The sequence below is a fragment of the Rhinopithecus roxellana genome, chromosome 13, assembly GCF_007565055.1.
Source record: "Rhinopithecus roxellana isolate Shanxi Qingling chromosome 13, ASM756505v1, whole genome shotgun sequence".
Taxonomy (NCBI): Eukaryota; Metazoa; Chordata; class Mammalia; order Primates; family Cercopithecidae; genus Rhinopithecus; species Rhinopithecus roxellana.
The window spans coordinates 53,594,463-53,621,732 of record NC_044561.1 but is presented as its reverse complement, the minus strand read 5'-3'; the positions used below and the strand labels follow the sequence as shown (position 1 = coordinate 53,621,732).

At 43.9% G+C, this 27,270-nt stretch overlaps 1 long non-coding RNA gene across 1 annotated transcript; it reads left to right on the top strand.

Annotated features, from left to right (window-relative positions):
- The first annotated feature begins 2,267 nt into the window (after window positions 1-2,267).
- LOC104666608 lies at window positions 2,268-11,260 on the top strand. The gene is made up of 3 exons (XR_004052472.1): window positions 2,268-2,386; window positions 10,885-10,948; window positions 11,189-11,260. It is a non-coding gene; the product is annotated as an uncharacterized LOC104666608 (long non-coding RNA).
- The last annotated feature ends 16,010 nt before the right edge of the window (window positions 11,261-27,270 follow it).

Below are 27,270 nucleotides of genomic sequence, written 5' to 3'. Positions count from 1 at the left end.
AACACTGGGCTGAAAACCTGGGACTGGGTGTTGTTTAAGAGCTATCACCTGCTCCTTGGTTCTCATTGTAGCCCAAGGCTGGCTGGGTCAGAGGGTGCATGTCTCGTCCAGAACCACACAGAGGCCAACATTTTATCAACACTCACCAACCAAGTAAACATTTGACTGGCTTACTTTTTCCTGGCTTTGCTCAACTTGATAACAGAGAAAGTGTTCTAGAGAGAGACGGGATGGCAGTGTTAGCAGAAATAACTGCTCTAATCTCAGTAGTGGGAGGATTCGCTGCTGGGTCTTCTTCATGGGCGGGAAAGAACATTTCTCACCCAAGTCAAGATTAGTCTTTTTCCCCCAGTGAAGCTGCTGTGTTTGACTTTGTTGAGGATGTGGGAGGAACTATTTAATTACTATAAGGTGGGAAAGACTAAGCAAAAAGATTGTTTAACAGCCCAAACGATTGAGACTGTCCAATTGAAGAGCTGACTCTTCAGTCTTCTCGTGCGTGATTCCTGCCATTCCTGGAAGATCTACTTTCCTTGTTTGCGGGACATTTATGAGGCCAACACCGTCTGAGGAAATGCAGGAGTTTAGTTTATAACTAAACTCCTTAGTTATAAATGGGATTATAAGTATATTGGTAACAAGGGATCCAGAGAGTATTATAGTAGACAGACTGGGTGCTCAATCAAAAATTGTGCTTCTATTTCATGAGAGTCTTTAGGAAGTGGGAATGTTGAGATGGGAAAGATACAAAACAATTAGAGAAGATGTTTGTGGAGGAGATTTTCCCTCCCAGCCAGGTCATAAACTCCTGGGTCAAATCTCTCCATAGATTCCTATTTGCGTTAGGAGTTCAACTGGGGATGTAACATGTCAGAAGGAATCCAGCCCATATTTCACAAGCAGGTGAGAGAGAGTGAAGTGGCTAATGACCAACATCTTTAGACACAACTTGAATAATACGGAACTGAAATTTTTTTCCTGGGGCAAAAGACCTGCCAACAGCTGCTCTTGGAGATATGCCAAGGCTGACCCATCAGAGAGTGAAGAGCAAGTCAGGGAAAGAAACTGAGGGTAATAAATATACCTTGGTCTTTTCAGGATCCTTATAGAAACAGGTTCACCTGCCAAAACATGACACTTTCCAATCCTGTTGTACTTGTCTGTGATTAGAAGAAGGTCACCACTTTGATGCATTGGAGAACACGAGAGTATACAATCAAAAGGAGAACAGGTGAGTGGGGTGAGGGCAGCCTTCCTTTCTTACTTAGGTGGCAATGATGCCCTGCAAGGAAATCTTTGCAAGCTCTGAGAAATTAGAGCGGAAGAAATAAAAATCAATGGCTTACTGTGTTTGATGGAGTAAAAAGTTCAATAAATGCCCTTTCAAGTCAGAATGATCATTCATGCCATCAATATTTATTTAATACTTCTTAGGTGCCAGCAGCAACCTAAGCATTAGGGATAAAATAAGAAGAGAGGGTGTCTTTGCAGTCACTGAGCTAAAATGTTGTTCTATGGATAGGGGCTAATTGAAGACGTGGCTACCACAATGATGTGCATTTTTTCGAGAGTTTTGCCAGGCTTCAAACCTTTTGGTGGAGAACAGACAAGGTTTAAGGGTAAGACATCTAATGCTCAACTACTTGGATAACTTCAAGTGCAAAGACCCCAACTTCGGAAATGTCCCTTTAAGCCTCCTGACCTCTTCGAGGCTAAAGTTCTTAATTTTGCTATATCCAGAGGAATGGGATGACTGGGTCACTCATGGGGCAATCCAGGCCCTCCCAGGTGGGTGCCTGGAGCAGCAGTGACTACTGATGACTTCCCATCTCTGCCCTCACTTGGGGCCTGTTGCCTTTGGCCCTTGGTCTAAGCCCTGCCCGTATATGTCCTCTGGCTCAAGCTCTGATGATCACATGAGGCGCTTTTCCTTAGACCCAAAAACAGGATTGTTGGTCAGCTAGCAGAGTGGGCTGGTGGCCCCCTGGCAAGGATGCCGGCTGTGACTCAAAGGCACCAGGAATGGGCAGGGGAAATCCCCTTTAGGGAAACCAATGAAGGTCCTTGGGGGAAAAGAACGGAGACTTGTGGTGGGGAATTGGCGACTCTGGGCAAAAATAGACCTGGAAGAAAAGCAAAGGCGTCACTGCCAGGAACCGGGTCTGCTGGGAAGTGCTGGGGGAAGGCCAACCAGGAGCACCTGGTCAGGAAGCCAAGGGCACCGCAGCCTCTGTGCTCTGAAGCCATTGTAGGCTGGGTAAGAAGGTGTGTAATTACTGGGACTCTGTGTTCCATACCCTTTCCCCAAACAGACAAGGTATCTGACAGTCCTACGTGATCTTCTGAGGATGGCAGATCAGAGTATTGGAATTTGAGATCTACCCAGGTAATCTGGAAGGTGTGGGTACCCTGTTGGAGGGGAGGTGGTGCTTCTCCCCCACCCCATGTGAAGGGATGTCATTATATATTTTTGTTGTCTCTTTGCTTCCTCTTTTCTCTTATTTATTAATTGCTTGAAAACATGGGCAGGCAGGAGGGTATTAGTTTTCCATTGATCTTTGTACTTTATTTTCCACATACACCTTAAGAGAATAAGGAAAAAATCTGGCCGGGCGTGGTGGCTCAAGCCTGTAATCCCAGCACTTTGGGAGGCCGAGATGGGCGGATCACGAGGTCAGGAGATCGAGACCATCCTGGCTAACACGGTGAAACCCCGTCTCTACTAAAAAATACAAAAATCTAGCCGGGCGAGGTGGTGGGCACCTGTAGTCCCAGCTACTACGGAGGCTGAGGCAGGAGAATGGCGTGAACCCGGGAGGCGGAGCTTGCAGTGAGCTGAGATCCGGCCACTGCACTCCAGCGTGGGCGACAGAGCGAGAGTCCGTCTCAAAAAAAAAAAAAAAAAAAAAAAAAAAAGAGAGAGAGAATACGGAAAAAATCTATCTATCGCTGTGTATTTTTGTAACCTAACATCTAAATGTTTTCAAAGGTTTTAGAAAGTTCATTTCTTGGTAAAAAATAAGACACATATGCAATATTCTATATGATGAAATAAAAGAATGATTGGTGACAATTAAATAAATGTTATGTGATTTGGTAAAACAGGTTTATTGAATGAAACACACCAACTCTAAAAGAAATCTCTTAAGATTATCTGCACATTTTATATAGTGTGTCTTAAAGAATTTGGTAGTCCCACAAAGCATTCTATTCACATTTATGAGAACAAATGACACTAATCTAAATGACTTTGGCTGTTCTACAATCAGAATGTCACAAAACAGGTCTAAACATTATTTTTAACACCAAGCTTCACCATTAGCAGAAGTATCTCTCAGTAAGGGAAAGGTTGGAGGTCCCATGGCTCAATGGGCCTTGATTAATCATGAAGATAGTCTTTTGAGACAATACTTTGATTCCTTTTGCAGAACGCCAGGTGTGTATTTCAACTAGGTTAATGAGCCACAGAAATATTTAAAGTAGGTGAGGGGCACCATTGTTCTACAGCAGGGGAAGGACTATTCTGAAAGCAGGCCCACTCTCAGATCAGTTTTAGAAACGTTACTGTCTTATCATAGGTGCTTTGAAAGCAGACTCTGAGAGCTGGGTGCCAAGGTTTACTGGGGAGTGTTCTTGGGAGATACACATGTAAGGAAGTGAGGCTGGCAGAAGTGGGCAGAGAGAGAAGCTGACCTGTGATGGTGCTATGACTGAGACCGCAGTTGCTTCCACAGAAGCTGCATAACTGGAATGATCCATCAGAGTTATCCCAAAATGAAGAAAAAGGGCTGAACCTAAATACCCATGCAGAAGCCAGTCACTGGTGACACTCTTCCCCTGGGAGGGGGCACACACTTGGGCTAGACAGGTCTCTGTGTCACTGTTGGTCTCTGGTGCTGAGGGGTTGGACGTGCAGGAGCAGCCATAGCTAGATCAGCCTTGATGAGAGGGAGCCCCTGCTGTTGGGTCCAGGCACAACCTCAACCTCCTTCTCTGTCACCTTGGCTACTCTGTGAGCTCCTTGTGCCAGAACTGAGCTGGCTGATCATAACTGGCTGAGTCATTCTATCTGTGACATGGTGCCTCTTATGGACTAAATTTTGTCCCTCCCCTTTCAAATTCATGGGTTGAAGCCTTAACCTCCAATATGATTGTACTTGAAGATAGGGCCTTTAAAGAGGTAATTAAGATTAAATGAGGTTATAAGAGTAGCACACTAATCCAGTATGACTGACATCCTTATAAGAAGGGGGCGATACACCAGGGATCTGTGCACACGAAGGAAAGACCAAGTGAGAAAACAACGAAAAGGTGGTTGTCTGCAAGCCAAGGAAAGAGGCCTCAGGAGAAATCTATATCAGTCCCACATGAAGGGGAACTACTTCTGGCCTTTTTTGTTGACACAGAGGGCAGAGTACACATTTCCAGGTCAAGGGCAGCACCCCTGTGCACACCATATTCTAAAGGCTGTGTTAATCTCTCTTTGCCATGTACGGCACAGTTGCTACAATGGAGGCTACTACTTGCTTGAGTTTGTGATAGTCCATTGTCATCTCCATGACCCTCTGATTTCTTTAGTGGCCATACTGATGGATTTGTTGCCGGAAAATGGGGTCCTAATCCAGAACCCAAAAGAGGATTCTTGTATCTCATGCAGGAAGGAATTCAAGACAAGTCACAGAGCACAGTGAAAGAAGCAAGTTTATTAGAAACTACTCCATTACAGAGTAGGGTGTTCTCAGGAAGCAAGCAGAGGAATGTATCATCTTTATTTTAAGTTTAATTTTTTATATAGGGGTTTTGTCTTTGTAGAGACTAAACTAAGTTGTGCCCACATACGGGTGGGCTGACAGCATGACAAAATTATTCTATTGATTTAAAGAAAACTATCCTTGACATTTTAGTGTGTAAGTACATCAAAGCGTAACTATAATCATCTTGAAAACATATATGAGTATTGGGACATCTGGACTTTTTGTTGTTGTAGGAGTGTGTCCTTGTAGCATCACTAAGCTGCTTCCCTAGCTGTAAACATCTCAGGACCACGGGTCGTGACTGGCAAAGAATGCACTTTGCCAGTTTTAAGATGGAATTGATTTTAAAATGGTGTCACATTGGCTCACCTGGGCTCCTGCCTCCCTAACAGATTAAATTGGGATATAGCAGTGATACCACCCCTGCCTTCTTCAAATTTCTGGTGGTACCACTAAACTCCATTGTTCTCCTGGGAATGCATTTTGCTTTTTTAAAAATTATTTTGGCCAAGGACAGGGATTGGGTTTCTATTTGACTTTCCCCAGTATTAAAACTCCTATGCTACAGGTCAAGGTTCCAATGTGAGACTTCTGACAACCACCAAGTATTTTCATTCCAATTCTCTGTTGAGTAATTAGGAAAACAACCACTCAGTGGTCTATGAGTCAAACAAATCCACTGTACGCTAGACATGGGCCAGGACTCCATGTATTACCTGGCTTCCATATGTCCCCAGCTACCAATGTCAATTCAGATTCTGTGGACAACAATCTTACAAGATCTGGGGATTCTCCTTATTCCAGTGCATGCTCACTGGAGCTCATGGCCCCAGGCTTCAGAGTCCCTAGTGGGACTGAGCCCCATGTGCCTGCAGCAGTAGCCCACTCACTAGGTGTCCTCTACTGATCCCTTCCCCTTCCCAGCCCCTCTTCCCCTCTTCCTCACCATGCTTCTTGGATCCCTGCCCAAGAAACTGCTTGCATAGAAAATCTTTGTCTCAAGGTCCACTTTCGGGGGATCCCAAACTAAGATATGCAGAGTCTTCTGCAAAGTTGGGACAATAGTATCCATTCCATTGCAGCGATGCCAGACTTAGCTCTTACATCCAAGTTAAAGCATTTACCACAAAGTCCTATTCCTCACTCCCCTTATTCCTTGCCACCACAGGACACTTATTTCCCTTGAGGGGAGGAAGTTCCCACCCTTCTTTGGAAAAAATTGACCCATCCATAGCCTACTTCTTAGCAGATCTAGGAACGGAGAAAGAACTAGATGAGAGTAAAGAGCGCGGGCATGTGAGTGCACAAGGAGGTCTGGAGCACCAAGCATGGGAATGCCTTTGGGCTCTCTTTGCTTTGACCGACTGCCTTGCTGTACATAACAGGTAAGGGCAGGCCACATACTTTAGTTTTCTTCCAGGTGCCTTGCACAATGCTTCACCTATAGAAGGCACCTAGTGACTATTTGTCTTATAACTGAGCAAGAGATTTGGGATTTGCCTTGTGCCCACTTGGCACAGCAGTGGGCCTCTGTGGGAGGGACTGAGAATCACCTGGAGATTTTCTTTAAACACACACACACACACACACACACCTGTGCCCCTCCCAGGATCTGTACCTTCCTGCCTGGGGAACAGGCACCTGTGGGGACCAGTAGACATGAATCAGTCCACGTCCCGAGGTGTATACCAAAGAGAAATCTGTGTTTTTTATTGACTTAAATTTTATTTCAAGGGAACCATTTCTTCACCAAGCTGGATCATTTTCTGAAAGTTCCTCTTTGTAAAGGGCTGAACTGTGACCTCCTAAAATTCTTCTGTTGAAGTTCTAACTTGCAGTACCTCAGAGTGTGATGGTATTTGGAGACAGGACCACTAAAGACGCAATTCAGTTACCATGAGATCATTAGAGTGGGCCCTAAATCCATATGATCAGTGTTGTAATGAGGATACGAGGACACAGACAGGCACAGAGGGAAGACCGTGTGAAGACACAGGCAGAAGACAGCCATCCACAAGCCCATGTGAAGACACAGGCAGAAGACAACCATCCACAAGCCAAGGAGAGAGGCCTCAGAAACAGCCCAGTGCCACCTTGATCTTGGATTTCTGACCTCTAGAACTGCTACAAAAAAAGTCTGTTGTTGAAGCCACCTGTCAACAACCTGTGGATTGTCGGGGCAGCCCTAACAAACAGAGGCACTCTCCTTACTCTACGACCAGATCATGGTCTCAGGGACATATATAGGTTGTGGAACTGCTGAGTGGGGTGGGACAGGAGTGGATCCTCTGGTCCTCATTGGGCCTCATCATCAGTCCATATACATTACAGTCCATTGGCTGACCCTCGGGGCAATCAAGCCTGAGGTTCAAAGCTCCATTTGGGGTGAAGATACCTTTCTCAAGTACTTAAGAGGACCAGGCAGCTGCCCCCTTCCTGGGATCTTGCTGACCTATCCCGGTCTCCTCTCCACACCCCAACAGAATATCTCCCTGACCTGGGGAAAATTGCCTGATCTGGGGAAATGTTCCGCCTGTTTATTGGTCCAGTATTTTTTGTTTCTACTCTGATCTAGTTTGGCTCTGTGTCCCCATCCAAATCTCACGTTGAATTGTAATCCCCAGTGTTGAGAGAGGGGCCTGGTGGGAGGTGATTGGATCATGGGGGGTGGACTTCCCCTTTTGTTGTTCTCGTGATAGTGAGTTCTCATGAGATCTGATCATTTAAAAGTGTGTGCACTTTCCCCTTGTCTCTCTCTCTCTCTCTCCTGCTCCACCGTGGTTAGACGTGCCTGCTTCCCCTTCCCCTTCTGCCATGATTATAAGTTTCTTGAGGCCTCCCAGTCATGCTTCCTGTTAAGTCTGCAGAACTCTGAGTCAATTAAACCTCTTTGCTTCATCAATTACCCAGTTTCAGATAGTTCTTTATAGCAGTGTGATGACAGGCTAATACATACCCCTAAGCCCTTTTATTTTTTCAGCTCAGTAGATTCTCTGAAATCCCCCAGGGGCTTAGACTTTCCGAAGACCAAAGCCAGGCAATTTCTGCCTTTATTTCTACTGCATCCCACCGGGGGACAGTGAACACAGAGCCTACTCACTTTATAAATAAGGGACAGGAATAGGACGATGAAAACATCTGGCATCCACACCTAACTGACTTTTCCTAGGTGATTGGAGGATGCCTCTCTGTCTCTCCATCTAGAGCTCTAGGGAGAGGGGTACCCCATTATGGGAACTTCACACAGGAAGTGCGCAGTGGGTGTTGGATGGCTCACTCCATGCTGGTTGGCACAGCATGAGAAAGGAACGCACTGGTTTGGATTTGGGGCATGGGCAGGTGGACTCGGATGAGACCAGAACTCTCATGAGGGTGCAGTTGTGCAAATTAAGCACTTCCCCAGGCCTCAGCAGCCTTAGGGTGCAAATAAGTCACAGCATGTTTTAAAAAATCAGGCTCAGCCCCTACTCACTCTTCCAGGACCTCTTTAATGTGCCTCCATCCCTCTCAGAGATCTCTTGGTGACCTCTGGTTGGGCTGTCGTGCTCATTACCAAGGGCATCCGAGTCAAGTTGCAATGTGGTTCTGTATTCTCCTCCCCAGTCAGGTCTTGCTCATGGAGGGCACTTTTTACCATGAACACTGGCAAAGCCACCTCCATGAATGACCCTTGTTATTAGGGGCTGCTGTTGCCTATGACATATGCCAATGGCTGAGAAGAAGCTGGGTAGTGGGTTGAATGGTGACCCCCAAAAGATACATCCAAGTCCTAATCCCCAGTACCTGTGAATGTGACTTCATTTGGAAAAAAACATCTTTTCAGACATAATTAAGGGAAGGATCTCCAGATGAGATCATCCTGGATTGATTAGGTGGGCCCCAAATCCAATGACAGGAGTCTTCAGAAGAGATAGAAGAGAAAACACAGACACAAAGAAGGGATTGGAGTGACACAGCCACAAGCCAATGGATGCCTGGAGAGACCAGAAGCTGGAGGAGGCAAATGACAGATTTTCCTCTTGAGTCTCCAGAAGGTGCCATGGCCCTGTGGACACTTTGACTTCTGATTGCTGGCCTCCAGAACTGTGAGAGAGTACATTTCTCTTGTTTTAAGTCACCCTATTTGTGTTAATTTGTTGCTGCAGCCACCACCATCCCAAGAGAGGATGCCGATGTTGTATGGGAAGCTGTTTCTGCCCCATGGCTGTGGCAGGCTCTGACCCTTCACTCACCCTCATGGCTCCATTCCAAGTGGAGTGGGTAGAATCCTCCCCGGATAGGGGATTGAACTCTCCACTGCAACCAGTGCTGCCAGTACTGGATGTATCTGTAGATTTTTCCGCTTCTTTGACCCAGCTCCTCTCCAACCACAGCCCAGCAGCAGGTCTGGATGGAAGGTCAGCTGGGGCAGGTGATGACCAGCATGGACTCCAGATGGCTCTTGTCCATTGTCAGGGCCTGATGTCCCCGACGATGGCCTAATGGCATGACAAAAGTCACCAGTTAAGGTGCCACAGGGGCTGGCGGGTTCTGTGAAGGAGGAATGGGGATGGTGTGGCAGGGGGGATGGGGAATCCCAGCTGCAGGGGCAGTGGCTACTCCTCCCCTCCATGGAGCCATGAGATTGTGCAGGTCCAAAGCTGTCAAGTCTCCAGGATCCAGACATCAGTGTGAACTTTCTCAACGTTTAGACACTGGCTCAAAAGATTTAAAGAAAACGTATGCCCTCTACAAAGGGCCTTTGCACAAAGGATCTCAGCGGGAATCTTTATATTCTTAGGGGTCCACGGATGGCCTCAGGTCTCTGGAAATCTCTAAAGAACACACAGACCTAAGAAATGTGTTTTTTGTTGTTGTTTGTTTGTTTGTTGTTGTTGTTGTTGTTTCTGGGGAGGATCTTTGTACACTACATCAGTGTTCAGAGAATCCAAAATATTAGGAGTCCCTGCCTTTTGGTGAGGTATTTTGCTTGTTCATTTTCTAAAAGTCTTCTTGAGTCTGTGCGCAAATATCTCCTGGAAATGCTTCCCTTTATTGGGTCTGAACTTGTGTGCATGTTACTTAGGTTCAAGCCTCTGGCTGCCTGTGGTTTTTCTAAGTGCGGGCAAGAGAAGGTTCTAGAATAATCAGTGAGATTAACGCCGTACATCTGTGCTTTCGAACCAGAGCATATGTCCCCTCAGGGCCGCTACAGAAGAACTGTGGGTGCAGCTTTCTGGGGCACCATTTTTTCAGGTTTCAGGCAATTATTAATGCTACATTTAATATAAAATAGACATGGGTATAGCATGGAAAGAAATGTAAAATTCTCATGAATTATTAAGATAAATACAAGACTTCAAAAACATTCCATGCAAGTTATGGGGCTGCTTCGGGCTATCCCTCCAGACCCCTGGTGCTCATTTGCCCTCCTCTGCAGCTAGAGGGACCCAGTAGAACATTCTGAGAAGCTCTTCCCTACATAGCACCAAGGACTTGGCAAAACTTTGTCTACTCTTAATGGTCCATGGTTTACCCATGTTCCTTTACAAAAGGAGCTGAGGAGGCGACAGGCATTTGGGGCTCTGTAGAAATTTAGTTTAAAGTATGATGCAAAGATTCACAGCCTCAAGGACTCCTGGAGTCACCTGGAGGTCTCTTGGCAGGACCTTCATCTCTAGGATCATTTATGTTATGTGGGAGACCAGATCTAGTACACCCTGGCATGGACTTCCCCTGAGGCTGTGCTGGAGCCTGGCCTCTGTGTCTGTCCTGGCATCTGCCCAGCAGCCTTCAACACAGTAAGGGCCTAAATTGGGCCTTCACACTTGACACTGGCCAGTGTGCCTGCCTTGTTTTTATCCTAGCTGAGTCCTGAGATGAAGCATGTTCTATGCTAACCACATCATCTAAAATACATTCTCAGTTTCAGACAGAAAATGCAGCCCCAGAAGAATATACTGCATTAAGATCTGCATTCACAGATACCTCTAAGTATTGGAAACCGTATAACTTGGTGTTGCTTGCCAAATGTATTTAAGCTCCCAGGACGATAGAAGATTGGCATTGACTCAGGGATCTTGCAATAACAACTCATAGTTTGGTGGGAGGAAACAAAACTCAGTGATTTAACTAATCTACTCTCTTTTAGACAGGACCCTCCACTTCTCCACCAGCTTTCCACCGGTGGAAAGGAGAAGCCAGCCAAGAATCAGGTTTGTGCCGATATTTCCTTGAGCCGTTTTGCTAGAAGTTAACAGAGGCTGGGCAATATTCCTATTACCTGTCCTCAGCTTCCATTTCCGCATCTGTAAAGTGGAGATGATAGAAATCCAGTAGCGATAATAGTTGTAAGAATTAATTAAATGGGCATACATAAATTTCTTATCAGGGTGTCCAGCACAGTAGAAGTGATTAATAATTCTGAGATTTTATTTTCTTACTTGATCATACAGCAGCTTCTGGCTACCTTGATCAGAAGGTTGATGAAGGCAATGAAACAAAGATGGAAAAACACATCACACAGGCAAGTGCCTATGCTCTTCGACCTCCAGAGTGACACAGGTGCCTGGAAGGCATGTTAGGCGGGGGTAGGGCCAGGGGAAGGGTCCAGCCAGAAAGAGGATCCAGGATGAAAGGCTGTTGCTGCCTTCAGAAAGCTCAGTGAATAGGGAGACAAACATGTTTCAAACAAGGGGCCGTAGTGGCATTTGGCATGTTGTAAACTAGAGGCTTATAGAAGATGCTAAGAGAGGATTGGAGAGTGCTGTGGTTTGAATGTCCCCTCCAAAATTCATGTTAAAATTTAATTGCCAGTGTGACAGTATTTAGAGGTGATGAGGCCACAAGGGCACCACCCTCAAGAATTGAAAAATGTTGTTATTGCAGGAGTGGGTTAGTTATCATGAGAGTAGGCTGCTTATACTAGTGAGTTTGGCCCCCTCTTGCTCTCTTGCTCTCTCGTGCTGTCTTGCCTTCCACCTTCTGCCATGGGATGACACACCACAAAGGCCCTTACCAGATGCCAGCATCTTGATATTGGACTTCCCAGCCTTCAGAACAGTGAGCATACATTTCTTGTCTTTATAAATTACCCAACCTGTGTTTATAGAAACACAAAATGGATAGAAAGTTGGTACTGATAATTGAGGCTGTTATTGTAACAAATACCTGAAAATTTGAAAGTAGCTTTGGAACTGGGTAATCGATAAAGGTTGAAAAAATTTGGAAGAGTAGGCTAGAAAAAAACCTAGATTTCTATAAACAGAGTAGTAAGGCAATTCTGGAGAGGGCTCAGAAGAAGAGGAGAGCTGTAGGGAGAGTATGAAACTTCTTACAGATTACTTGAGTGGCCATGATCAGAATGTTGATAGAAATGCTGACAGTAAAGGTCATTCTGATGAGGTCTCAGGTGGAAAAACAGGATATCTTTTTGGACAGTGGAGTAAAGAGCATCCTTGTTATGAAATGACAAGAAACTTGGTCAAATTGTGTCCATGCCCGAAGGATTTATAGAAGGTGGAATTTAAGAGTGTCTGACTAGAATATCTGGCAGAAGAAACTTCTAAGCAAAATATTGGAGGAGTTGTGCAGCTACTTTTAACTGCATATAGTAAGATCCAAGAGGGAAAAATGACTTAAAGATGAAATTTATAATTTAAAACAAAAGCAGAACAGAAAATTTTTAAAAATATTCAGCCTGACCATTTAAAGAATGAAAATGTGTTCACATGAGGAAACCAAGGGTGTGGCCAACAAACCGTTGGGTAAGGAGACCCGTACAGATGGAAGGGTCCATCAAGACAGTGGAAGAATGACCCCAAAGGCATTTCAGAGATCTTCAAAGCTGCCCTCAATCACAGATCCAGAGCTCTCAGAGAACAGAATGATTTGGGGGGATGGGCCTGGATGCCCCGTACGGGCTCGTTGTCCAGGACCACCTTGGATCTCTGTTTTTACATCCTGGTGCAGCAACTCTCTGCTGCTCTAGCTGTGGTTCAAGTGGCCCCAGTTGTGGCTCAATCAACTGCTCCAAAAGGTACAAGCTGTAGACATTGGCAGCATCGACATGGTGTTAATTCTGCAGGCATGTACAATGCAAGGGCTGTGGGGCACAGTGACCTCCACCTAGATTTTAAAGGCTGTCACAGTCAACCTGGGGGCCCAGGCAAAGACTTGTCATGGAGGCAGACCCATCACAGAGAGCTCTATTTGGGCAGTGCTGAGTCGAAATGTGGAGTTGGATCTGCTGCAGGGGCTGTGCAGTGGCTAGTGGAGCCAGGGTCACTTCTGAGACCCCAGAACTGTAGAGCTGCCAGCTTGAAATATTAACCTGGGAGAGCTGCTGGTGCCACACTCCAACCCATGAGACCTGCTAGGTAGACTGAACTCAGCAAAACCATAGCAGCAAGGATGCCCAAGTTCCTGGGAGCCCAACTCCTGCCCCAGAGTGCCCAGGACATGGAGTCAAAGCAGATTATTCTGGAGCTTCATGTTGTTCTCTCTGTTGGGTTTTAGATTTATTAATACCTGGGACCAGTTATCTCTTTCTTCTTGCCTATTCTGCCCTTTTGGAATGGGAATGTCTATCTTATGTCTGTCCCACCATTTTATTTTGGAAGCATGTAACTTGTTAATTTCCCATGTTATAGCTGGAGAGGAATTTGCCTCCTGATGAATCATGCCTTGAGTCCCCCCGATTTCTAATTCAGATGGGACTCTGGGCTTTGGACTTTTGAGTTGATGCTGAAATGAGTTAAGACTTTTGGGGCATCAAGATAGAATGAATGTATATCAGAAAAACATTAGTATGTTTTTTTTTTGTATGTCAGAAAAACATTTGTATGTCAGAAAAACATTAGTTTGGGCGGCCATGGTTGGAATGCTGTGGTTTGAATGCCCCCTCTTGCCTTACTCTGTTTTCTGTTGCTAAAATTGAATAACTGAGGCTGGATAATTTATAAAGAAAATAAATTCATTTCTTACAGCTTTGAGGAAATCCAAGGTCGAGTGGCCACATCTGGTGAGGGCCTTCTTGCTGGTGGGGACTCTCTGGAGAATTTCAATATGGCTCAAGACATCACATGGCAAGGGTGTGTAAATGAGAGCCACCCTGGCTTTTAAACAGACTCATTCCTGTGATAGCCCATTAATCCATGTATGGATTAATATTCTTATGAAGGCAGAGCCCTCATGACTCACTCACCTCTTAAAGGCCCCATCTATTAATACTACTAGATTGAGACTTTTCAACATACTTTTTGAAGGGAAAAAATAATCAAAACACAGCACTTCCAAAACTTGTGTTGAAATTTAATGGCCATTGTGATGGTATTAAGAGGTGGGATCATTAAAAGGTGATTAAACCATGAAGGTTTCACCATCATGAATAGAATAGTGTCATTATTGCAGGAGTAGGTTAGTTATCATGAGAGTAGGCTTGTTATAAAAGCAAGTTTGACCATCTCCCACTCTCTTTTGCTCTCTTATCCTCTGCCTGGGGATGACACAGCATGAAGGCCCTCACCAGAGGCCAGCACCTTGACACTGGACTTCCCAGACTTCAGAGCTGTGAGAATAAATTTTATAAATATATCTTCTTTATGAATTACCTAGTCTATGGTAGTCATGCAACACAAAATGGACTAAGAGAGGAAATGAGGGCACAATCTGGAAGGAACGAAGGTGAACTTCAGCAGGATGGAGAGCAAAGCACAGGACTGGGGAGCAGGAGTGTGGGAAGAGCCAGTGGAGAGAGTACAGGGAGAAGGGGAAGAGGTATGTGAAGGTAAGACTGGCCTTGGAAGGAAGTAGAGCTTGCAGGTTTTGTGCTTCTTCACAGGTGGAAGTAGGGGAATGAGACACCTGGCACAGGCAGCTGACAGAAGTGCAGGCAGGCAGATGAGATGAACTGGGTCAGGACAAACTTTAAGCCTGTCCCAGGGTTGGAGCACAGTGCTGGATCAAGGGAATTCATGGATTCTAGCTCTGGGGGTTATCATAACATACATTGTCCTGAGACCAAGGTCCCCAAGTGGCTCCAGTTTTGAAGTATATGAACCGTTGCATCCTGCTTTGAATGAAATCCTCAAAAAGCCCCAGATTTTTTCCATATACCTGTCTTACTGTACATCCAGCTCCCTGTGACTAGGCTAGACCATGGGCCATTGAGGGTGACATTGTGATTGACAATGACAACCCTTAGACCTGGAGAAGCAGGGTCTGAGTCACCGGCTCAGCCCAGGAATTGGAATTTGATGAAGATGCTGCTGGATGCAAGGACAGTCTGACTGTAGGAATGAGCTACCATGAGTATAGTGAGAAGGTTGGGGCATGCTATTAGTGCAGATCCACCAGCTAGAAGGCTGAACTAGCAGGAAACGGACCCAGAGGGTCCCGCAGTCTTGCTTCTCAAAGTGTGATCTGAGCACTAGCAGCACAGACATACCCTAAAAGATTTCATAAATGCAGTCTTAGGCCCAAGGCAGACTTTTTGAATCAGAAATTGAATTTAAACAGGATTGCCGGGTAATTCATCTGTATTGTCAGAAGTTTTGAGGAGCTCTGGGTTGGAGAGCCTCTGTGAAGGTAGGCTGAGAGAATAATGAAATAATCCTAGCTAACAGTCAATTGTGAGCTAGAAAATACTATACACTCTTTATAAACATTTTAAACTTTACAGCAAGGGTCCCCAACCACTCCCCCATGCCAGGTCACAGATGAGTACCAGTCCTGGACTCTTAGTAACTGGGCCACACAGGAGGAACTGAGTGATAGGTGAGCGAGGGAAGCTTTATCTCTATTTACAGTCACCCCCCCACCCCCTTGCTCACATTACTGCCTGAGCTCCACCTCCTGTCAAATCAGTGGCAACATTAGATTCTCACAGCAAACTCTATTTAGAACTGTACATGCAAGGGATCTGGGTTACATGCTGCTAATGAGAATCTTATGCCTTAGGATCTGTCACTGTCTCCCATCACCCCCAGATATGACTGACTAGTTGCAGGAAAACAAGCTCAGGGCTCCCACTGATTCTACATTTGGCGAGTTGTATAATTATTTCATTACATATTACAATGTAATAATAGAAATAAAGTGCACAATAAAAGTAATGCACTTGAGTCATCCTGAAACCATCCCCCACCCCCACACCCCTGGTCCGTGGGAAAATTGTCTTCCATGAAACCAGTCCCTGGTTCCAAAAAGGTTGGGGAGCACTACTTTACAGCACATCTGTAAAACTATATGCCCATTTCCAAAAAATGAAACTGAGGCAGAGAAAAGTTTCTTGTCCTGGGTCTCGTCGCTAGTGGTGACACTGCTGGGTCTTCACCCACTGCCTGACTCTAGTGACGGCTGCTCACAAGAAGGTGTTTGGCTGCAAAGAAGAGAAAACATGACTAACAGTGGTCTAAACTTGGATTAATTGTTACTGAAATGAGGAGTCAGGAAGGGCAGTTTGGGGACTGATTTAGCACACACCTGAGGCTGAGTTGCTGTGTCTGCATCTCTGAACTTTCCCTCATAGCTAAAAGACACCTCTGGTTTCAAGCCTCAGGTCCTCCACTGGCTCTTGTAGAAAGTAGAGTTTGGAGAGGACGGTGAGAGAGCTCTTTCTCCATGCTTTCTTTCTACCAGGAAAGAAACACCACTCCCAGACTCCCCCTGGCAGATTCCCTCTTGGCACAAAGCCTGGAACAGGTCACATGGTCAGCCTGACTGCAAAGGGTGCTGAGGAAGAGTTTCTCCCTTCTTCTACTTGAGAGTGGGAGGTGTGCATGGGAGGAGGGAGTTGGGAAAGGGTTTAGGGAAGGGATGCAAGCAGGTTCTGCCCTAACCAACTTTGTGACCTCGGGGAGGCCACTTTACTTTCTTTAACTGTAAAATGAGGGATTTGGACTGAAAGAGATCTAAAGCCTCTTTTCAGTGTAGAAGAATTTATTCTAGACCATCAAGTCCCTTTGACATACCCAACATCCACATGCAAAAGGATGACTGATTGGTGCCATCCCTGGCCTTGGGAATTTGAAGCACCTGGGAGCTGGTTGATCTGCTTGGACTGTTTCTCGTCCTCCAGGCTGTAAAATCAAAAGTGTGTCCCGAGCAGTTGGGCTTGTAAACACTTCAGGGACCACTGATTAAAGTGTGAGGCAGAGCTGCTGCTGTTAATGGTCACTGAGATGGCTTTATTAACCCAGTTGCCTTGCAGAAGGTAGCATGGGACTCAGAAGGTCAAATGGTGGACAGAACAAAAGACTGTGTGTGTTTAAGTTGAGCTCTCTGGTTATTTGGGGTAGAGTGTTCCCCCCTTGTCCTTCTTTTTTCTTGATTCATGTCTAAGATGGGTTGTTACATCTACCTGTTCACAGTTGCTTATGGTGTCAGACTCTGAGATTAACAAACCTGGCTTTGAATACCAGCTCAGCCACTTGCCAGCTAGGAAACACTGGGCAATTTGCTTAGCCTCATTTAAGCCTCAATTTCATGATCTATAAAAAGGCGTAATGATGCTTCATAGGAGTGTTGCGATGATGAAACAATATGTGTGTGTCATTTAAAGGCTGAAATTAAGGCTTGGTACAGTGTGCTGCCTTCAAATCTGGTCAAATCAGCAGGGCCTCTACTGACCTATTCACAAGAGCCTCTCTCCATTCTACTCTTGCCGATAAGGCTCCCATCAAGCAACCCACCTTATCAAGTGGACCAGGCACAGCTCCTACTTATCCCTGAATAGTGGGTGTCAGTTTCCTGCTAGGCTCGGAATTGTTCAAAGCCCATCAGATTCTCCTGCAGGAACCAGGGGGCACCTCACCCTCTTGTTGCTACAAAGCTTGCCACCCACAGCCCCTGCCTGTTCACCCTGCTCCTGAGGGCAACTCCTCTGTGGCCGGCATCCCATGCTGTGTTCACCTCTCCGAAGCTGAGAGTGTATGTGAATAATAACTGCTGTCAGTCGCATCTGCTAAGCGTCGAGTGTAATGTGTTTGGTCATCCGCATAATTCTAGTGTGGAATGTCTCCCTCACCAACGGGGTGAACAGGAGGCAATGAAAACAATGTGTAAAATATTTAGACACTGCAAGATACATATTTAGAACCTGGCAAATGTTAGTTAAGGCCATTATTGTTATTATTTTGCAAAAGGATAATAATTTGGTTTTCTTTTAATGAAATTTGTTTGGGCAGAATGCTTAGCTTATAATGTTATTCTTAGATTCCTCCAAAGAGCTTTTCTGGAATTTTCTTTCCCTCATTAGCAATTATAAAGATATGCTAATGCTTTGCACCAAATGGCAGCTACATGCTTGAGACCAGCACTGAAAATCAGTCATGGAATCACTGCATATCTGAACAAGGGCCACAAGAGGAGGCACAGATGGGTCAATGGACTTGACCAGAGCCACCAAGCAAATTCAGTTTGCAGTATGGAAACCGGATGTCCTGATCCAACCATCTTTCCCTGCACCCTCCTATCTAGGCTAATGAGGAGAAATGTAATCACGGTGGTAATTGCAGACAAAGATGAACATCACTTGGTAAAGCAATATGGGTACTTGAGTTGGCCATATGGAAAGTCCAGCGCAGGGTATGGGGGTGAAGAGTGAGTTGCTGTGTGTCATTGATGGGATGGAATCGATGGCCTTCTTGGCTATGCTTTACATGAAACATTTCCTGGGGCTGACGGTCCAGTTAAAAGTCCTCTTAAAGTTAAAATAAAATTAACTAAAACCAGTATGTCATACTTCTCCAGCCTGATGTCTCAACCAGGGAAGCTCAGGCCAAGACGAGAAAGAAGTCTGCCCTTCCCATGGCTGAGCTGTGGTTCCTCCTTATCAGTTCCTAGTAGGAGAAGCTATGTTCCCCCTAGCCTAGAGGATTTCACATTCTGGACACTGGCGGCTCAGTGGAGCTCTGTTGAACCACTACTATGGCCCCAGAGCCTGTTGTTGCTGTCCAAATCCAGGGAGTCTAAGGAAATGTCCCATTCTCACTGCTGCTAATAGTGATTGGCAGGCTACTGCAACATGGCCAGCTTTACCACACTCTGCCACAGTCCCCAGTGGCTGCTTTCTATGACTATGCAAGTAAATGCCATCAGCCTGAGAAGGAGTGGCATAAACTGAGCCCTTATCTCTGGTCCTTGCCTTGCCCCATGGTGCAGATTCCACTTTGGGCTCAGTCAAGAGTGGGTCATATCATAATTGGATTAGACCCCAATGTTATTGTTTTATAGGAACTCACACAACCATTTCCCCAGGGTGCAAGGCTGCCATCGGAATGGCTGGGCTGGTGAATTTTCAGGTATCAGGGACCTACAAGACCCAGAACTCCTGTCACCCTCTTATCACCACACCTTCTTCCATGGTAAATGCTAGCTCATTCAATTAATTTAAAAAATACCAGCAAGGTGCTTTTTATTTAGTGCACACTTATATAGCACTCTGAATATAGGAGGAAAGATGGAAAATTCCAGCCTTCACAGAGCCAATATTTCCAGTGTTACTGCCATTCCCTGCCATGGGCTAAGATCAAGATCAGCTTCATTTGCACGTGTTTTATGCAAGGGGAAGAACTTCTCTTTCTGTAGAATCTACCTTATCCTACTCTGCAAATTCCCAGGGTTTGTATCAGCAATTAGCACACTATGCACCGGGCAAGCTGGGAGGTTGGCAGGAGGGGGCCACGTCAGAGGACAATGCCGGAACTCCACCTCCCTATAAAGCCAGGGCCAGCCTGGTTCCGGCACAATGTCCTGTTTCATGAGAGTTCATTTCCTCTGCATCATATCTATGCACAGAGGTAAGCAAGCAGGAATTTCTCTGTGCTCCCTGTAGAAAATCCCCATCTCAGATTACCTTGGCATCTCCATATGCAGATGCTTGTCAGGGGGCCAGTCGAGGTTGCTTGAATAGAACTGGCTGGGCCCCCTTCGTCTGCTGATGAGATTAAGGAATAATGTTAAGATAGGAGCAGTCACACCATTACACTCTATTAGCCTGATTTATGTTGGATCACTGAACCCGCCATCTTAGGTGCCACCCACCATTCTACCCCCTTAGCTACCTACAAACCCACCCTGGGGTCATGGGGTGTATATAGTTTAAAATCTGATCACAAATTCTTTGAAACCCTCTTGAAAAGGTGGAACCTATTCTCCTCTTCTTGAGTGTGGCTGGACTTAGTGACTTACTGTTAATGAATGGGTGGAGGGAGGAAGCAACATGAGATACTGGGCAATAAAAGATTCTGTGGTTTCCTGTTTGCTTTCTCTCTTGGATTACTCTCTCTGAATGATGCTAGCTTCCTTTGCCTGAGAATCTCTACAAAGAGGAGCATCTGATGAGGAAATGAGAACTCCAGCCAGAAACCAGCAATAAATTGAGGGCTCCTATGAACAATGCATTCTCCAGCCCCAATCAAGCTTTTGGATGACTGCAGCTCCTGCCAACATTTTGATTATACTTCATGACAGACTTTGAGTCAGAACCACCTACCTAAGCCACTCCAAAATTCCTGACCATCAAAAACTTTGAGATAATCAATGTTTGTTGTTTTAAACTACTACCTCTTAAGGTCGTTTTTGATATAGCAGTAGCTTGCTAATATAAGGCACTATTATATTCTCAAAAACTTCTGAGAATCTTACCCCAAACCACCAGCTTTCTTACTATCAGGGTATCATAATGACAGGTTGTAAGTTTACAACTTGTATTAGTCTAGTTAACAGTTGTGTTAATCAGGTTGGTTAACACTAGCTACTGTAACAAACAAGACCCTCCCCAGTCCACCCCACCAAATCACAGTGGCTTAACAGAACAAAGGTTCAGTTCTCCTTTGTGAGAAGTCCAGTGTAGCTAAAACATCTGGGCAGATGATAGACCAAGATCACTGAGGGAGGAGGGGGAGGAATGGAAGAATTGACCATCTTGGTCAGAAAAGGACACACATCATCCATGCTCACGCCCTGTTGGCCCAAATCAATTACTGCCACCAACCTAACTACCTGGAAGGCTGCTGGGAAATGTAGGGGAGTCCCAGGAATATTTGACAACTCCTATTGTCACTGCCACACAACCCTATTTGAGTTTTATAATTTAAAAGCCAGAAAATACATGGCTTTAAAGAGATACGTAATCCATGTTTGCGCTTCCTGCACCAGCCTGGGGATTAAAACGAGAAGTATATTAATCATAATAAACATTATTCTCTATATTTTATCAATAATTATGATGGCTGCCTGTAGAAAATCCCCATCTCAAATTGCTTTTCTGGGAACCCCCAGGGAATGTCTCCTGGGCATTTGAGACAAACGTAATCAGATACTACAAGGGGCTGCCTTTTCCTTCTTCTCTCCTTTTGGGCAGTGTCCATTGCTGCACTCTCTGCCCACTATGAGCAGAAGTCCGCCTGTCCGTGATGAGCAAGCACTGTGCTTCCAGTGCAATACAAACAGACTGATCTCCCTAAGAGGTGGGATGACTGCGTCTCTCCCCCTTGTGTCTTGCTTGGTCCCCTGGAACTGAAAGCTAAGATTTAAGTAGAAATAGCTCTTCAGAGCTCACACATAAGTCTGTGGTCTGAATCATTCTCTACAACAAAGATGGCACTGGGCACTCGCTACACCACCTGCTCCCACCCATCCTTTGTGGTGCGTTTCTTCCACCCTCTCCTCTGGCCATCCCTCCACTCATAAGCATCCTATAAGCACCTTTATCACATGTCTTATAAAGAGAAAAGACACCTGAAGAATGGTGGAGTTCATGCTGGTGGATGACACAAGGATGCTATAGTTCTGCGTCATTGGTTTTATGGCTACTAGGAATACACTGCCTGACTATTAGAGATGAGAAGCTATTTTAAATTGTGTTGTATTTTTCAGCCTTTCCTCGAACTTGTTCTTATTGAACTTTCCCACCCTTCCCCTCACTTTTCAAGAGATTTTCAAATATATTCATTGAGCACATTGTGACTGCACACCTAACATGTGTATAATTCTGGGACATAGAACTCCCTAAAAGTGTGAACTTCCACCTGAACCCACCTTTTCTTTCATAGGATTTTCCAACCTTCCCTACTGTTTCCTTTCCTAAATAAAAGAGTTTGGGAAAAAAAAGGTATAAAATATTTCTCAGACTTCCTGGAAATTTTATTTAGCATTTTGATAAGTGAAGTGTAAAGAAGTTGAAATATGCAGATCAACTTCCCCTTAAAATACATGAACCCTCATATGAATGAGGGGAAACGTGCTTTGTGAAACCATGGTTTTGGTTTTGCTAAACCAAAAGCACTTGAAAAAAATAGTTTGAGACATTCAGCAACTCCACACTGTGGCTGGGCTCACCCATACCTAATTTCAAGGGAAATTAAATCCATCTGTTTCGCATTCATTGATCCCCAGCTCACCAAAATGCTATTCGGCAAGAGTGATGGGATGACCAGGAAACTGTACAGGCTGTTTTTAAGCCATGTTGTTCTCAACTGGGAAGTGGACTTGGCCAACGTTCCCTTGGATCAGCTCCTTTATCTTCTACGTGGTACTCACAAAGTCCTATCAGATTTGAAACTCTCTAAGGCTAACTTATATATATAAGGGTTCTGGCAGGTCAGTGGGTCCAATCCCCTGCCTCAGGGTGGATTTATATCCGAGTCCTTGTGATTCGAGTTTAGTTTTGTCTTCATTGCTCATCTGCTCTTGTGATCTACAACCTTCCCGCTCAGAAAACTAACTCCTCCTTATATCTCTCCTGAAAGCCTCCTGTGCTGTAGTGGACACTGTCAATGCATCATGCAGCTCTCCTAGTAGAGCCTTCACTGGGTCTCTGTCCCCATCACTCAACTTCGGCAAGACTTGCTGCAACAAGCTAGCACCTGGAGCTCACAATTCTGAAGCCCAGGGTTGTGTTATCCTTATCCCAGGAGAGGGGTCAGGAGTCTCTCACTCCCACTTGGTCAAGGAGATGGAAATGTTGACAGGTGATATGGTTTGGCTTTGTGTCCTTGCCCACATCGCATGTGGAATCGTAATCCCCAGTGTTGGAGGAGAGGCCTAGTGGGATTAACTGGATCACAGGGGCAGGTTTCCCCCTTGCTGTTCCCGTGCTAACGAGTGAGTTCTCACTAGACCTGGTTGTTTAAACGTGTGTAGCACTTCTCTTTTTGCTCTCTTTCTCCTGCTCCAGCCATGTAGGACGTATCTGCTTCCCCTTCACCTTCTGCCATGATTGAAATTTTTCTGAGGCCTCCCAGCCATGCTACCTGTCCAGCCTGTAGAACTGTGGGCCAATTAAACCTCTTTTCTTTATAAATTACCCAGTCTCCGGTAATTCTTTATAGCAGGAGGAGAATGAACTCATACGACAGGCCTGCAGGAAGGAACTCCAGAGTCAGCTCTACCTTACATCCCACTGACAGCCGTCATGCTTTAGTTTAAGTGAATTTCCTTGAGTTGCAGGGATATATGAACAATGCTCCATATTTCTGATCGAGATCAGAACAAATCCCTAGATGCTCATAGCCTGGTTCTCTCATAGCTCTGGCTGTTGACACTAGAGAAATGTATGAGGCTGCTTCTGCTCACCTGTGACTCCCCCAGTGGGAGAATGGAGGGAGGTGGCAAAGTAACAACAGTCAGCATTCTCGGCAAACAGCCCACAGAGTGGGCACCACCAATGCTGGATTAGTAGGCAAAGGATTATGTGTTTTCAGGGAAGTATGCACAGAGCTGACCACCCACTCCTGGGTAAGCCCTGACACATGGTAAGTGCGCAATCAATATTTGATGTTGAACCAGTAAAGCCCTCCATAAAGTGTGGCAAAGCAGGAAGATTTCCTCATTCAGAGGATTATAATTCCTCTGAGGAGAAGCCACAGAGAACGGTGCTTAAGAGTTTGGGACGCTTAGGTTTGATCCACCTCGTCTGTTCATCAGCTGGGTGACCTTGGACAAGTCCCATAAACTTTCTGGTCTTTTGTTTTGACATTTGTCAATAAGAGATAGTAATAGTACCTGCTCTTGCATTAAGGATTAAATGTGTCAATTCATGTACAGCTGTAAGAACGGTACCCAACACTTTGTGTGCTTTGTAAATACCAGATGTGATTGTTATTAGCAACCTCACAGACTATTAATGTCGTTTCAGGGGAAGTTCTGGAATGTGACACAGCTCTAAAAGAATGAGAAAGGTAATGTTAATCACACCTGAGAAGAGGATTCATAAAATGCTCCTCAACTTCATCATTTGGGGATTGAATAATTGTAGTCTCAAGCTTCTCTTAAGTGTGGAACTCAGACCATCAGCATGGATATCACTTGGCAGCTTGTAACAAATGTGAAATCTTAGGAACCATCCCAAATCTGATGGATCAGAATTCCATTTCAACTAGCTGCTGCCCAGTGATTAGCATGCACATTAATTGTAAAATCCAACTTATTGTGGTAAAAGTAAGATAAAGATCTATTTAAATTGTCCTAGTTGTTGTGCTTTGAGTGATGTATAAACCTGTGAATCACCGTTGCAACCAAGATTCAGAACATATTCATCGCTCCCAGAGTTTGCTCTTGGTCCTTTCAGTCCATTTCTCCCTCAATCCTTGACCCCAGGCAACTTCTGATTAACTTTGTGCCTATAGGTTATTTTCAATGTTTAAGAATTTGTATACATGAAATCATACAGTATGTACTTCTGGCTCATTTTGCTCAGCAGAATGGCTTTGAGGTTCATCATATTGCTTTTCTCATCAGTAGATCATTGATTTTTCTCGTATTCCATTGTACGGGCAGACTACATTTTTTATCCATTTACCGATTGATACATATATATAACATATATATCATGTGGTTTTAATATATATGTGGTTTTAATATATATATCATATATATCTTATATATATATCTCAATTGGTAAATGGATAAAAAAATCTTATATATAAGATATATATCATATGCCTTATATGTCATATATATCTTATATATAAGATATATACCCATGATATATATATATCTATCATATATATCTCATATATATATATATATTTTTGGAGACGGAGTCTCGCTGTGTTGCCCAGGTTGGAGTGTAGTGCCGCGATCTTGGCTCACTGCAACCTCTGCTTCCCGGATTCAAGTATTTTTCCTGCCTCAGCCTCCCCAGTAGCTGGGATTACAGGCACCCGCCACCAGGCCCGGCTGTTTTTTTTTTTTTGTATTTTTAGTAGAGATGGGGTTTCACCATGTTGGTCAGGCTGGTCTTGAACTCCTGACCGCGTGATCTGCCTACGTTGGCCTCCCAAAGTTCTGGGATTACAGGCATGAGCCACCGTGCCCGGCCACCAATTGATAAATATTTAGGTGGTTTACAGGTATTCTGGCTATTATGAAGAAAGCTTCCGTGAACAATATTGTACAGTTGGCCCTTGTGTCTCTGTGGGTTCAACCAACCATGGATTAAAAATATAAATAGCAAAACAATACAAACTAGAATACAACAATAAAAATAATACGTTTCAAAATCAAATATAGTAAACAACTATTTACATAGCATTTACACTGTATTATGTATTATAAATAATCTAGAGATGGATACGAGAGAATAGGCGTAGGTTATATGCAAATATTATACAATTTGATATAAGGAATTCGAGCATCCTTGGATTTTGGTATCTGAGGGAGATGCTGGAACCAATCCCCTTCGGATGCCAGGGGATGACTGTCCAAGTCCTTGAGTGGACAGATGTTCTCTTTTGACTTGGGTAATGCTTAAGAATGGAATGTCTGAGTCTTATAATATATACATTTAACTTTTTAAGAAACTGTCAGTCTTCCACAGCGGTTGTGCTATTCTGTATTCTATTCAGCAGTATGTAAGAGTTCTGTTTGCTCCATGTACCCATGAACAACTGGGCTAGTCTTTTTATTTTCTATTCATTCTAATGGATGTATCGTGACGTCTCATTGTGGTTTTAATTCGCATTTCTACAATGAATAATGTAGAATAATGTATTCATATGTTTACTGGCCGTTCATACATCTTCTTTTTGTGAAGAATCTGTTCACATCTTCCGCCCACAATTTAATGGACTTTTTTGTCTTCTTCTTATTGAGTTGCAGGGCTTCTTTATATATTCTGAATATAAGTGCTGTGTCATATATATACATACATAGTTTTGCTCAGTGTTGAGGTTTGTCTTTACTTTCTTGTTTCCCTTAGGAAATTTTTAAAAATTTTGATAAAATTCAATAATCATTTTTCTCCTTTCTTATACGACTTATGTCCTATCTAATAAATGTTTGCCTGCCCCAAAGCCACAAAAATGTGTTTGTATGTTTTCCCGAGAAGTTTTGTACTTCTAGCTATTACATAATAACAAAACATAATAGAAGTTTTATGCTTTTAGCTTATACATTTAGGTCTACGTTCCGTTTTAATATTTGTGTGTGGTGTGAGGTTCTGTGTAGTGTTTTTTTCTTCCACATGAAGATTTGGTTATTCTAGCACCATTGTTGAAAAGGCTCTCCTTTCCCCATTGAACTTTTTTCTGGCATGTTCACTAAAATTCAGTTGGCATTGTATGTGTAGGTCTACTTCTGGACTCTATTCTAATCCATTGATAAGTGTCTACTCTTTTGTAATTACATACCTTTTGTGATTACTATACCTTCACAATAAGTGTTGACATAATTAGTATAAATCCTTTAAACTGATTCTTTTAAGAAAATCTTAGGCTATTCTGGTCTTTTGTATTGATACCAATTTCAGAATCTGTTTGATAATTTCTCCAAAACAGCTGCTGAAATTTTGGTTGGGATTGTAATAAATCTATTAATCAATTTGAGGAAATTGACATTTTAACCACATTGAGTCTTCCAACCTATGAGCATGGTTTATCTCTCCATGTATTTAGGTGCTCTTTAGTTTCTCTCTGTAATGTTTTATAGTTTTCAGTTATAGGTTGTACATATATCTTGTCAAATATATTCCTAAGTGTTTTATTTTTGAAGCTATTGTAAATATATTTTTAGCTTTTATTTTTCCAAATTTGTGCTACTGGTATTTAAAACTACAATTGATTTTATATAATAATCTTTTACCATGTGACATTATTAAACTAATTTATCAGTTCTGTTGGTTTCCTCTAAAGATCTCAGGCTCATTCTTTTCAGTCTAGTTCGAGCTAAACTGTATCATTTCATATGAATATAAGAATCTTACAAGTGTGTATCCATTCATTACCCCGCCGTCTTTATGCCATTATGTGCGTATACATACATATATGTGTATAATCCACATATAGATGTATAATCCACAAGATACTTTTAGAATTGTAAATATATCCATATGTGTTTTAAATAAATTAAAAGAAAACAATTATTTTCCCTAGATATTTACCATTTCTGATGCCCTCTCTTCCCGCTTGAAGATGAAAGTTACCATCTGACATTTTATTTCCCTTTAGGCTGAAAATCTTCTTTTAATAGTTTTTGTGCTGTGGGTCTGTAGAGGCGATTTTTCTTAGTTTTCCGTTATTTGGAAAATGTTTTT